Source organism: Ambystoma mexicanum, chromosome 6q (genome assembly GCF_040938575.1).
Source record: "Ambystoma mexicanum isolate Mex_15411 chromosome 6q, UKY_AmexF1_1, whole genome shotgun sequence".
Lineage (NCBI taxonomy): Eukaryota > Metazoa > Chordata > Amphibia > Caudata > Ambystomatidae > Ambystoma > Ambystoma mexicanum.
In genome coordinates this window covers 1,394,801,839-1,394,814,252 of record NC_090937.1, presented here as the reverse complement: position 1 = coordinate 1,394,814,252, position 12,414 = coordinate 1,394,801,839, and the positions used below count along the sequence as shown (strand labels likewise).

Here is a 12,414-nt window from a genome sequence, read left to right as displayed (position 1 = left end):
TATATCACTATTTTTGTACCTACATTCTGACACTTGTCAAAAAATAAAGTGAAGTGTGTCTGTGTGTGCCCTGATGCCTGCGGGCTTCGGCATGTTATAAATACATAAATAACGAGGGCTCCGGACCATTATCCTCCATTGCAGACCCTACAAAAGGACATTAGCACCCCTTGTTCTCAAAGCGGGAAACCGGGGTGCTAAAAAATAGATTGTTCTTCCTACACCGGCACACCTGCAGCGTCCCGCTGTAGGAAGCAAAATCCTTTTCCAAGATGGCCACCATAGAAAGGGAAGGCTAGGCTCCGTACAGAGCCTCTCTTCCCTTTCCATGGCAGACTGCAGAAGGCAAAGTCAGAACCCTAGGACCATATAACTACAAGCACATTTTTTTCCCTTTCTAACCTATCCTACTTTCGAATAACTTTATCACATAGCCGGTCCCAGGTGGACATGGCCACTTTAACACAGTTTTTCATCCCTCGCAGTCAAGAACAGTAGCCATATTGTCTGGGTCATGACCTTATACCATGGGCCGGACAATCTGGCCACTGCCCATGGCCACAGGGTATACCTCAGTCACCAAAGATATATCACAATTTTTTGTACCTACTTTATGACACTTGTCAAAAAATAAAACACATGCTTTCAAGTCCTTGCTAATGCTCCTTACACGAGTTTTCTTGAAATCCGCCCATGTTTTTTTTTTCAAAAGTGTCAAAATGTATGTACATACAATAGTCATATAACTTAGCCCCCAACTTGGCAAAATCCGTTCAGACTTTTCACAAACATTCAAGGTTGGGTCTGTAATCTTTCTGAAAACTTTTCTCCACATTTGTCAAATGGCAACAAGGCTATAAGCCATCTAAAAATGTTGAGACCGCCTCTAATTTAGCACTCTCTTGAGAAACTCCCACCAAACTTTACAAAAACACGTATATCTAGATTTAAAAGTCACCACATTTATAAGCCTTTACAATATTTTGGGAGCCCCCCTCTAATTTTGTCCCCTCTTGACAGAATCCCACCAAACATTGCAAGTACATATATATCTGTATTTAAAATCGGCTTGCAAGCCTTTGTGCAGATTCATCCAATGGCACCACATTCATAAACCTTTACATTATTTTGGGACCCCTTTCTAATTTCGCCCCACTTTATGAAATCCCTCCAAACTTTGCAAAGCCTTTCAGTAGCAGGTTTAGAATGTTTCATGCAGTTTCAATGAGCGGTGTCAAAGTTATAAGCCATCCAAGAACTGCTCCCGAACATCTGAAGTGTCCCCGAACTTCACAGAACTGTTCGCAAACATCTGGACCGTTCGCTTATTAAGGCCATATCCCATCCCATTCACATCACCCTGCACCTCCCCAGAGATTGTTTGATAAGTTTGACAATTGTAACGTTGTGTTTTTTATATGTTTTTACCGCAATGTCTGTAGACACCGGCCGAAGTCCACGAATCCAACATGGCAGGCATTTCCAGAAATCTGACGCACTTCATGCTTTTCACCATCCAATTAGGGGGTGCGTCCAATGTCCGCGGACATCACGTCACCCTCTAGACTAATCGTATGCCTGTCTACGGACTGAACAGGGAATGAGTCACTAATTTTTTTGACCTACATTTTGCCTGTTTTTAAAAAACTACTGGACGGATTTTCAGGACCAAGATGCCACTCCTGTGGCAAATTTGTTGAAAATCCGTCCAGCAGTTTGGGCTGTAGGCGTGAGCAAACTTTTTTCCATTCAGTCTCGGGAAAAAAAAAATGTTTTGGGGCCCACCTATAACTTTGCCCCCCTTGACGAAACCTCATCAAACTTGGCAAAAAAATTCAGAGTGGGCCCATATACTTTCAATGCAAATATATATATGTCCCAAGAAGCTGGCCACTGGCAACAACCACCACAATAGAATAAAACCATATAAAATACACCTTCAAATAACAAGACACACCCAGAACCCCCATAATCCAAATGATGCACACCTTTTTTACCTGCACACCTGTTTTTCACTTATAAAAATAGTTCCATGTCAACTTTATTCCACTCACCCACCCTATCGGCCACCAAATAACCCCAAATGTGTTTTCTACACTTTTTCCTCACTGCGCTATCCATGGACAAAGGCACTGGCGAAACAAAGGCCCCCACACTGCTGGGGGGCCCTGCCAGCACATGTCCAGAGAGCCTTTCTTTTTGAAGGCTGAGGGCTCCCGCAATTGATGACATGGAAGACCCTAGGCTGGAGCGCTCCATGTCATGAGGTTAGAGTGACTTCAAAAAGAAACAATGGGGCTCATTCTGACCATGCCGGCCCGGAAACAACGGTGCTGGTAATCATACCGGCACTGTTGTTTCCGAACCGGTATATTACAGGTCTACCTGCTGTGGCCAGTGTGCCCGGCAGGTCTGACCCTGCTGGGCACATCGGCCACAGTAGACAGACCCATCACGGAAGCACCTGCACCGTTAACAACAGTGCCGGTTAACAACAGTGCCGGTGCTTCCGTATCCCCAATCCCGTGGAGTCCTATGGGACTCCACGGGAATGGGGATTACTGAAATTACTGGTGCCTAACTTCCTGGCCACCAGACTTGGAAGAGCCCAGTGGCACCAAAAAGTCAGGCGCCGGTAATGAGCACTAATTTCTTGTTGAAGTAATAGGGCTCCCCTCAACCCCATGACGTGTGCGTGTTTGAGTGTATGGTGAAAGGGTGCACACTTAAATGTATAGGTGGCTGCCTGGGTGAGTGTATGGTGAAAGGGTGCACACAAATGTATGGGTCACTGGGTGTGCGTGTACGGTGAAAGGGTGCACACTTAAATGTACGGGTGGCTGCCTAAGTGTGCCTGTATGGTGAAAGGGTGCACACTTAAATGTATTGATGGATGCCTGGCTGTGCCTGTATGGTGAAAGAGTGCACACTTAAATGTATGGATGGCTGGCTGTGTATATGGTGAATGGTGTGTGTGCTTGTAGACAGGGGCACAACAAGACCTACATTTCGGGGGGCTAACCCATCAAATGTTGGGAGCGGCGCTAACGTCACAGGTGGTGGGGGTGGCAAACTTGTGTGGGGACATCTAACTCACAAGCAGTTAGCTCCCTCCTTTAAGTCTCCTATTCCCTCTCTACCCTTCCAATCACTCTCCTGGCATGCAAGTACTAGACCCACATCGCAATTTCAATTGCCTAAAAAATGTGGCATTTGAATGCAGGTACTAGCAGTGAAATGCTTTACGTTGGTAATTGCTGCGCCCTTATTAACAGCAAAACCCAGATGCCATTAACATCTGTGTCCTGTTCTGTCCGGCAACTGCTCTAACGGTTAGCCAGGTCGAGTCAACATAGCCCAAAATGTCAGAAGGGGAGTGCTGAAGCCCAGTCAACTCATTGGTGTTGCCCACTACTTGTGTTTAATGCCTGGATTACTCCTAGCCCTATTCTTCCTCATCCCAGTACTTATGTATGAGGCAATACTTGTGTATTCTAGCCCATACACAAGTACTGGGATGAGGGAGAGGTACATGAAGGTAATGCCTAACTTAGCTAACTGTTATCTTCATTACTCCTAGTCCCACTCTTCCTCATCCCAGTGCTTACCTATGAGGCAAGGAGCCTCATACGTAAGCTCTGGGACAAGGAAGAGGGGTGTGGAGGTAATTCTTGGCCAAGGAGCTGATTCTGGAGGTTCGGGTGGAGGGGGAGAGGGGATGTGTGGGGGTGGGGGCAGGTTTGTGCAATAAATCATAATGGTTGTCCATGTCCAGGCTAAGCAGGCATGATATGTGCTATTAGTGGCAAGAGAGCCATTTTGGTGCAGCCAGTCTAGTCATTCCTCAGTTTGGTATGACTTTCTTTTAACTGGGAATTTCTGATAAAGCAGTCCTGCTAAGAATAATTACGTGGCTAGATTGGCATTTGGGTGCTGCCAGTCTAGCCATGTCTTACTGCGGCATTGCATATTTTTCTGGGCATCTGTGATAAAATGATATGATAAAAGTAATTTATAACGCGCCTGTACACATGTATTTCTATGCGCGACAAGACAAGGGAGGGAAGATAGAGGGAGGACAAGACAAACAATCTCACTAGGCCTTGTGTCATTGTGAGAACGAGAGGTGAAAGAGTAAAGGGAGTGGGGAAGTGCAAGGGAGAGGGGAGGAGAAAACAGGGCTGCAATGCTCTGAGTAAGTGCAGCCAGGGCAGCGCTGCTATGGGTGGTGCAAGGAGAACAAGGGGCTGCAGGGTTACAGTTACAGCCCCTAAGTACATTGTAGGCACGGAGACAGTGGAAGGGAGACCGATCAAGAAAGAGCCAGGATTCAGAGAGACTCTGAGGGTATCCAAGCAACTGGTCGGTACAGACAGACAGTAGGTCAACAGGGGAGGGAGAGAGAGACAGCAGAGGAGAAAAGGAAAGTTTTGAGCTGCTTCCAAAACTTCAGATGGTCTGGCTCAAGTTTGAGAGGGGCAGGCAGGCCATTCCAGAGGGAGGCACCAGCAGAGGAGCGTGATCTACCCCCACTCTCTGCCTGGAGAAGCCTCTAACCCTTAGAGAGTTGGATGTAGCTGAGCGAAGGGCTCGAGAAGGAAGGTATTTTGGAAGAAAGCGTTGGATGTAGTGCGGGCTCCGGCCCCAGAAAGCTATGTGGACAATGCAAAGGGTCTTGAACTTCATCCTTGCAGCCACCGGGAGCCAGTGGAGAGATTTCAGGGCTGGAGAGATATGATCTCAGGGCTTGAGACCAAGGATAAGTCTTGCAGTCCTGTTCTGGATTAGTAGCAGATGACCGAGAGTAGAGGAAGGCAGAATGAGAAAGAGGCCGTTGCAGTAGTCCAGCCTAGAGAGAAACAGGGCTCTGGAGACAGTGAGCTTCTGGTGGAAAGTGAGAAAGGGAAGAGTCCCTTTGAGGAGGAGCAGCTGGTAGTGGTACTTCTTGGTGACATCCGAGATGTGAGGAGAGAAAGAGAGCACGGCATAGAAGATGACACCAAGGTTTTCCTTGCAGGAAGGTGAAGGAAGAGGGCCCAAGGCGGAGGGCCAGAGTGAGAGGGAAAGCTGGTGCCAGGGTCCCAATGAGAAGGATCTCCGTTTTACTGGAATTGAGGCAGAGATTGTTGGAGGTGCACCAATCCTGAATCGCGGTCAGGAATGAGCGAGAGAGGAGAGGAGGCTGAGGGGAGCCTGAAGGAAAGTGGAGTCATCTGCATAACACTGACAGTTAGAGGAGAAAGTAGAGATCAGGTCGGCCAAAGAGGCCAAGCAGAGGTTGAAAAACCAGGGTGAGAGTATAGAGCCCTGGGGAACACCACAGGTAGAGAGAGGTGGCAGTGAGATTGGGATCAGGTTGGACTTGGGAAGGGGTGTCCAAAAGGAAGGAGGTGAGTAATTTCAGGGCCTGATCTGTGATACCCAGGTTCTCCTGGAGTCGATTGATGAGAATGGCATTGTTGACTGTGTCAAAAGCAGAGGAAAGAAGGAGGGTGAGGACAGAAGGAATGCTGGAATCAAGGTTAGAGAGCAAATCTTCATGGGTATTCAGGAGAGCAGTTTCCATGCCTCTGGCAGCTCTGAAGCCAGACTGATGGTCATGGAGACAACCAACAGATTCAGTGTGGAGAGTAAGCTGGGAGATGGCAAGCTTTTCCAAGAGTTTGTCTAAGAAAGGGGTGTTGGAGATTGGGCAATAGTTTGCCGGCAGGTAGGATCAGCAGACGGCTTCTTGAGGAGTGGGTGCACAAGGGAGTGCTTAAGGGGAGAGGGGAACGTTCCAGTGGCTAAAGAGTGATTACAACATTGGCCAAGCCTGGAGCGAGGGTGTCAATATGGTTCTTGATGGTTCTGGAGGAGCAGGGGAGCACCTGTTTGGATGACGCTTTCATAGATCAGACTTGTCTAGAAACCTCGTCAGGTGTTGTCAGAGAAAAAGAGGAAAACGGAAGGGGGGAGGTAGAGATGGCCAAAAGCGGCCGAGAGAGGAAGAGGGAGAGGAAGTGGAGATAGAGGACAGGATGTCCTGAGATTTAGCAGAGAAGTGAGAGGCCAGAGGCGTACAGAGGGCTTTGGAGGGAACAGGAGCGGTAGAGACCACAACAGGATTGACCAGTTCCTTGTAGATTTTAAAGAGTTTGGTCGTGTTGGTAGAGGCCGCAGAGACGCAGTCTTTAAAGGATAGTTCCGGGACTTTTTTTTTATTGTCCCTACGGGTCGGCCATGTGTTTGTAAGCATAAATCGGTAGATCGTAGGAAACTTTCCTATGGACCTTACCCGACTTTTCGCCCATTATCGCACTCGAAATCAGCCTCCATTTTGTGATAATCCTATCATTCCGCCGCATCGACCTGGCTCACCTGCCTTTGCGGCACTAAATCAAATCCCCCGCCCCTGAAACAGACTTTATCAAAACATTCATATTCCCCGCCTCTATCCGTGACGTGACTGTGCTGCGTAGGCAAACGCGCCCAGGCGTCTTCTACGCGACTCCACACAGAACCCGGAAACCAACACAGATCAGCTCACAACACAGCGCGCCACAATTCGGAATATGAAACTGTACTTTGAAATCAAACCGCAAGATTGTAAATGTGGTAAAGTACATTTATTGGACATCAAATGTTTTGAGAATATTCAGCGATTTGCATTTTTATTTGCTCATGTTCCAAAAAGTTCGTATTGAGGAACGCGATGGTCCTTTCCTGTACACAGGGTCTTAGAGCATCTCACAATACAGCACCACAATTCGGAATGTGAAACCGTGGTTTAAAAGCAAACGGCAAGATTGTACATTTGGCAAAGTACGTTTATTGGACATCAAATGTTTAGAGAATATTCAGCGATTTGCATTTTTATTTGCTCTCGATCCAAATTAGTTCGTCTTGAGGGAAGCGATGTTCGTGTGCAGTACACAGGGTGTTGGTTTACGATAAAAATAAGCTCTTCGGTCGCACTGATAATCGCATGGCTGTTCCAACAACGAGGCACTAGGCCACCACAACGGTAGGTATGTTGCATCTAACCGTTAGTACCGCGTAAGGGCATACTTGTACTTGGCGATCGTCCCATAAAATGGTCAGGGTGGTAACGTTGTTCACGCGGAGAAGCAACTGGCGGCTGTAGAAGCCGTCCGCCGGTGTCTGGTACTCGTGACACAGACAGTAGTGAATGATGTACCTAAAAACATAAAAAATGAAATTAGTCTCACCATCAGATCCTTATTAAAATCATAGCGAGGACAGCGCTACTGGGTGTACACAAGTGTTTAAAGGCGTGGCGAGGCAGGGAGGGGGGGGAGTGGAGTACAAGGTAAGTAGCATAAAATAATAAATAAATAGGGCCAGCTGGTGGCAAGTGCAAGGTAAGTGCAGAACAAGTGCTGGGAAGGGGGGGCTGTAGGATACTGAGACAGTCCCCCAGTGCAGGGGTTGACAGGGAGGCAGTGCAGGTGGAGAGTGGAAGGGCCCAGGACCGAGGTCGCAGACAGTGGACCAGTTGTAGCAGGGGAGAGGGAGAGAGAAAGCAGAAGCAAAGAGGAAGGTTTTGAGGTGCTTCAGTAAAAGCAGATGTTTCTCCTCAAGATAGTGCGCGGTAGAAAACAATATGCCACATAGAACGAACAAGTACAACTGAACCCGTCTTTAAAGCCACTGTATAGTAATGAAATTGCGGTATAAACTCATCAAAAGTTACTTACATTATATTTGCATTTTCCATTGTGTCTCTGTGTAGGGCAGACCCGAAACACCACTCCTTCTTTGCCGACGTTACTTCTTCTAATGAACGTGGCTCATCGTTTCGTTTCTGAAATTTTATTCATTATCTTTTCTTAGTCTTTCAGGATGGTCCCGGCCTGTCAAGGTCAAATCACAATAGAACCTTATATTGGGTCGTGGGCCGTTCCGCCACCCGAGCAAAACATCAAAGCAGCTGACCTTCACTTTGAGCGAGCACACATTTCTAGTTAGCTGCGGTTAGTTTTAGGGACATCTTGTCTGCGTGCCTTTTTTTTTATTGTCCCTATGGGTCGGCCATGTGTTTGTAATACGGAAACATTCTATAATTTTTGTAAAAATGATTTATATTACTGTTTGGTTTAATTGCAATGGGCCTGCAACATGAGGAGACTCGAGAGAACAGAATCAAATTACAATCATTTAAACCGTGATGTGTATTTCTCAATGAGCTCTGCTTTAGGTGGACATGGAACAGAGGCAATGTTGGGTGGCAATGCAGTTGTCCCCTGCATAGGTTCGTTCACCACTCCATGTATGTGCCTATCTAGGACGTCAACGATAAGTTTCTCAATAAACTCATATTGCATATCCTCAAACACTGGTTTGATCACCCATTGTTTACTTCTTTTAGTGAAGGCCTTATTGTAGCGAAGCGTCCCTAAAGTTCCGGTCGTCCTACTTTGTTGACGGCCAACATTATGGTTATGTGCCAAGACCGCTAAAAGAGTCCGATTTATCATGCCCTCCATGCCAAAATGCAATCGTTTTGGCCTGTACTTGAGGCACATATTGTGGAACACCTCCAAATCTCCTGTGTGGCAGAATTCCGTGAGTCCCCTCAAAGCTTTTGTTATAGTTTTATCAAATACAATCTTTTCAATGGCTTTGTGAGTGGGTGATGAAGGAATCAACCACTTCTTCTTCCGTGCCTCCTCTGTGGACAAATGGCCATGTTCACATTTGTGGAAATGTTCATTTGTCGACCATCGATGTACGTTGCTACAGTGCAAAATTACTGACCGCCATTTTTCCAGTAGAATTTCCAACGACCCTTCACATGTTTTTGAGCTCCACCAAAGATGGTTGCTGATTGACTTGGACCACTGTGAAATACCTTGCAATTCCTTTTTTTTACCTGCAGCCGACAATTTTTTATTGATTGATTTTGCAAGATGCCAAACGTCAAATTGGTGATTTATATTTTTGTACTGTTCTCTCATTGTCTTGGCAATTGAAACGTGTCTGTCCGTGGCTATCAGGTCGATCACCATTCCCCGCGATTGTAGTTCTTGCAATGATGCTACAAAGCCAATTTTCTCCATGGCCACTGAGGATGTACTTTGTGACACCTGCACGACCACCGAACTCACAATTTTCTTACTTTCCATGTCCTGAAAGTGGTAGGTGCAGTACTTGGCTGAAAATCCTGGGCTGTCGCACTGTCCATCACCGGCTAGCCTGAAGCGTTTGCCCGCGAATGTACTTTCCATTGACATTTTTTCCATTCTCCAAGCTTCGCTGATGGCTGGAAATAGATAATCGGTTTGGTATTTGTAGAACTGACTTTTCGCAATGAAATGGATTCCCACAAACTGAAAGAAATACTGTAACTTTTTAAAACTTGAACCACTAAAAAGTGCGGCCGCTGCACAAAGTAGATTGCCTGCTGGCAGTTGCCCCAGCATGGGTTGTGCAGACCATGCGAACGGATGATATTGTGTACAGGTGGCATGTATTTTAAGGTTAGTGCCTCGAATTGCACGAGTCACATTAATCAATGGCTCCCCACATACTTCCCCACCAACCCAATGCCCACATTTCATCATCATAATAATATCCATCAAACAGCTATCGAATACAATGAATTTGGCCTCTTTCCTTATACTGTCACTCTGCATCCCAGCTGGTTCGGCCTGTAACGTTGAGGACATGTCACTCGCATGGAAGGTACAATCTCTGATATCGTCTTCCGCTATGCTGAGTGATATTGATGGTGTTTCATTGTCGTCCACTTCATTCTCTTCCATTGCAACATCTGTTCCTTGTCCGGAGATGGGAGAAAAAACCAATGTCTTCAACTTTCGCGCGCTCTTATTTTTTGCGGGTGTGGATTCTGTGAATTGATCTCCGACTGCATCCAAACTACCAGGAGGACATTCACTATCAATGGCTGGTGGTGGTATAGCTCCGTTGTCAATCACTTCATATTCTTCCCATTGGCACGATGCATCTCCAGTCTCAAGTCCCTGCCAAAAGGTTTGACAAGCAACATCTCTCGTTCGCTTCACTGTCTGTGTAGATCTAGTTCTTACACCCACTCGCAACTAGAGGACAGATTAGAAAAGGGATGTTCAGTTTAAACACAACTTACAGTATTGAACTATTGACAGTGAAAGACAACATAAAATAGTGAACAGGACACTAACCTTCTTTTGCTTTCTTTTCTTTGAAACTTTCTTGCCTCGAACTTCAACATCTGGACGCTGTTGCTCCGACTCGTGTGTGCATGTCTCCACTTCCTCTCGCGCTGCAACGACTATATTTTCATGATAAGCACATCCATCACTCACTGAGGCTCCATCGACTCCCTGAAACATAGAACTTTCATTAGTATGTATAATAATATTGAAAACACAAAATGTACTTGGGGACCAATACCCATACGGACATCTCAATAGCAAAACACGAATGAACGCATTGTGTAGAACATTCAAACGACAATAGTTCACGCATTGTTGATCTAGTTAGATTGAACTGTCAAGATCCATACCTCGGGCTCCGCATAGACTTCCATTGATGATATTATTGAAGATGACGCTTCAGCAACTCCCTGAAACACAGTAATTGCATTAGTATGGTTTTCTATTTTGTTTAAAAGAACATAAACTTTCTGCAGGCGTCAACGGCTCATCTAAATAGACCTGCACAAATGATCAGTTGTCTAAAATAAATAATGGATATCTAAATATGATTCGATTTGCTCCATCGTTGGAAGTGTCACCACCCAGAGATCTGCATCAACTACTAGGGGTGATGTTCTTGTTGAAGAAGCTCCGTCAGCTCCCTGAAACATAGTACTTGCGTTAATAAAGAAGGAAGTATAGCGGGTGTAATCACGTCATTTGATCTCGCATGATTGATCTGTCAGTATCCATACCTCGAAATGCATAAGAACATCAAGGGACGCTGTAACTGCGGTGCACACTTCTGCAAGCTGTTGCGCCGACCCGTAACTGCATGCTCCCCCTTCTTCTTGGACTAATGCTCCATCGACTCCCTGAAACATAGGACTTTCATTAGTAATGAACACAATATTGAAAAAAGAAGACACATAGGAGGGCGACGACAGAAGGACATACCAATGGCTAAAAACGAAAGAAACATTGTGTGTAACAATCACGCTACAAGAATGCAAGATCTGATGATCTCCATCGATGGAACTGTCCGGAAACGTACCTCGAGCATCTGAGTGACATCTACGGTTGTCGTCAATGCGTTGGACTCCTCAGCATCTCCCTGAAAGACAGTACTTGCATTATTTTGGATAACAATAATTATAACTGAAAACAAAGACTAGAGGACGAGTACTGTGGTGTACCATTAGGTAAAATAATTACACAATCAATTAAAACTATTGATTTACATGCCTAAAACAAGTCAGTGTCAGAGTAGCTAAGTAAGATTACCTGATAGGCGCTTGAAGTGGCTGATGACTGCAATAACGACACGGATGGAGAATCTTCCGCCTTCATATTGAGTGGATACATAAATGGGGAAATTATTGTTAGCTAATGCTACACACTACCGCAAGGCCGAGAGACAAATACGTAAACTTGACTCACCAGTGGAGGGATGTGGACGAATAGAGTGGGAATAGCGGTTGAGAGCAATTTTCGCCTCGCTCGCGGTGTTTTCTTCTTTATTAGCAATGATGTGGAGTACATGTCTGGGCTAAAGTGCCTGCTGCAGATGCGGTATCGATCACCCCTCTTGTCCGCAAAGACTTCTAGGACTCTACTTTCTAGCTCAGAGGCTGGATATCCGCAATATCGGACCCATTCTCTTATCTGATCTATTGTCTTAGGGAAAACATGCATTATAGTATCTTCAGATTTGTTATGGGTCTTCGAAGGGCAACCGCCAATGGAACAGGCAGGCATTATGGAAAGTTCTGAAAAGTAAAGATCAACAATTCTCTATGAATACCAATGTGTTAAAACATTAAATGACACATAAAAGTTTCAATGCAAGGTCCGTTTTGGTTCTTGGAACTATACACGTTATTCACATGCGGATAAGTATTTCAATAACTTTCAAAAAATAGAAAAAGTAATTTGACTAAACTCAGAACATGTGACTAGTTCCTTGCATGTACTGTCGTGAACGAAAAGAAAACATGGATGCAATTTGATGACTACTAGCAAATAGATATAAATTAAAAAATTGGACGCAAAATGATTATGGTACATGGACTTACCTTGACGAACAAACAGTTAGATGCAGGGATCAGAGTAGTTTCTTGTCGTAGAACAGGGAGCAGTTCACAGGTTGCAAACTGACGAGTTTGCTCAAAGTGGTCACGGAAGTTCACAGAGACGAAGAGCAGATAACCAGCACCTTCACGGGTTGACTAGCAAAGCGCAAAGAAGTTCTCATTAGAAATATGAAGTGGGT

The 12,414-nt window shown here is 45.4% G+C and overlaps 1 long non-coding RNA gene across 1 annotated transcript; it reads right to left on the bottom strand.

Moving 5' to 3' along the window:
• Positions 1-9,557: 9,557 nt before the first annotated feature.
• LOC138515618 (uncharacterized) lies at positions 9,558-11,487 on the bottom strand. The gene is made up of 3 exons (XR_011282110.1): positions 11,427-11,487; positions 11,197-11,256; positions 9,558-11,017 (listed from the first exon to the last, which is right to left on the bottom strand). It is a non-coding gene; the product is annotated as an uncharacterized lncRNA (long non-coding RNA).
• Between the last annotated feature and the right edge of the window lie 927 nt (positions 11,488-12,414).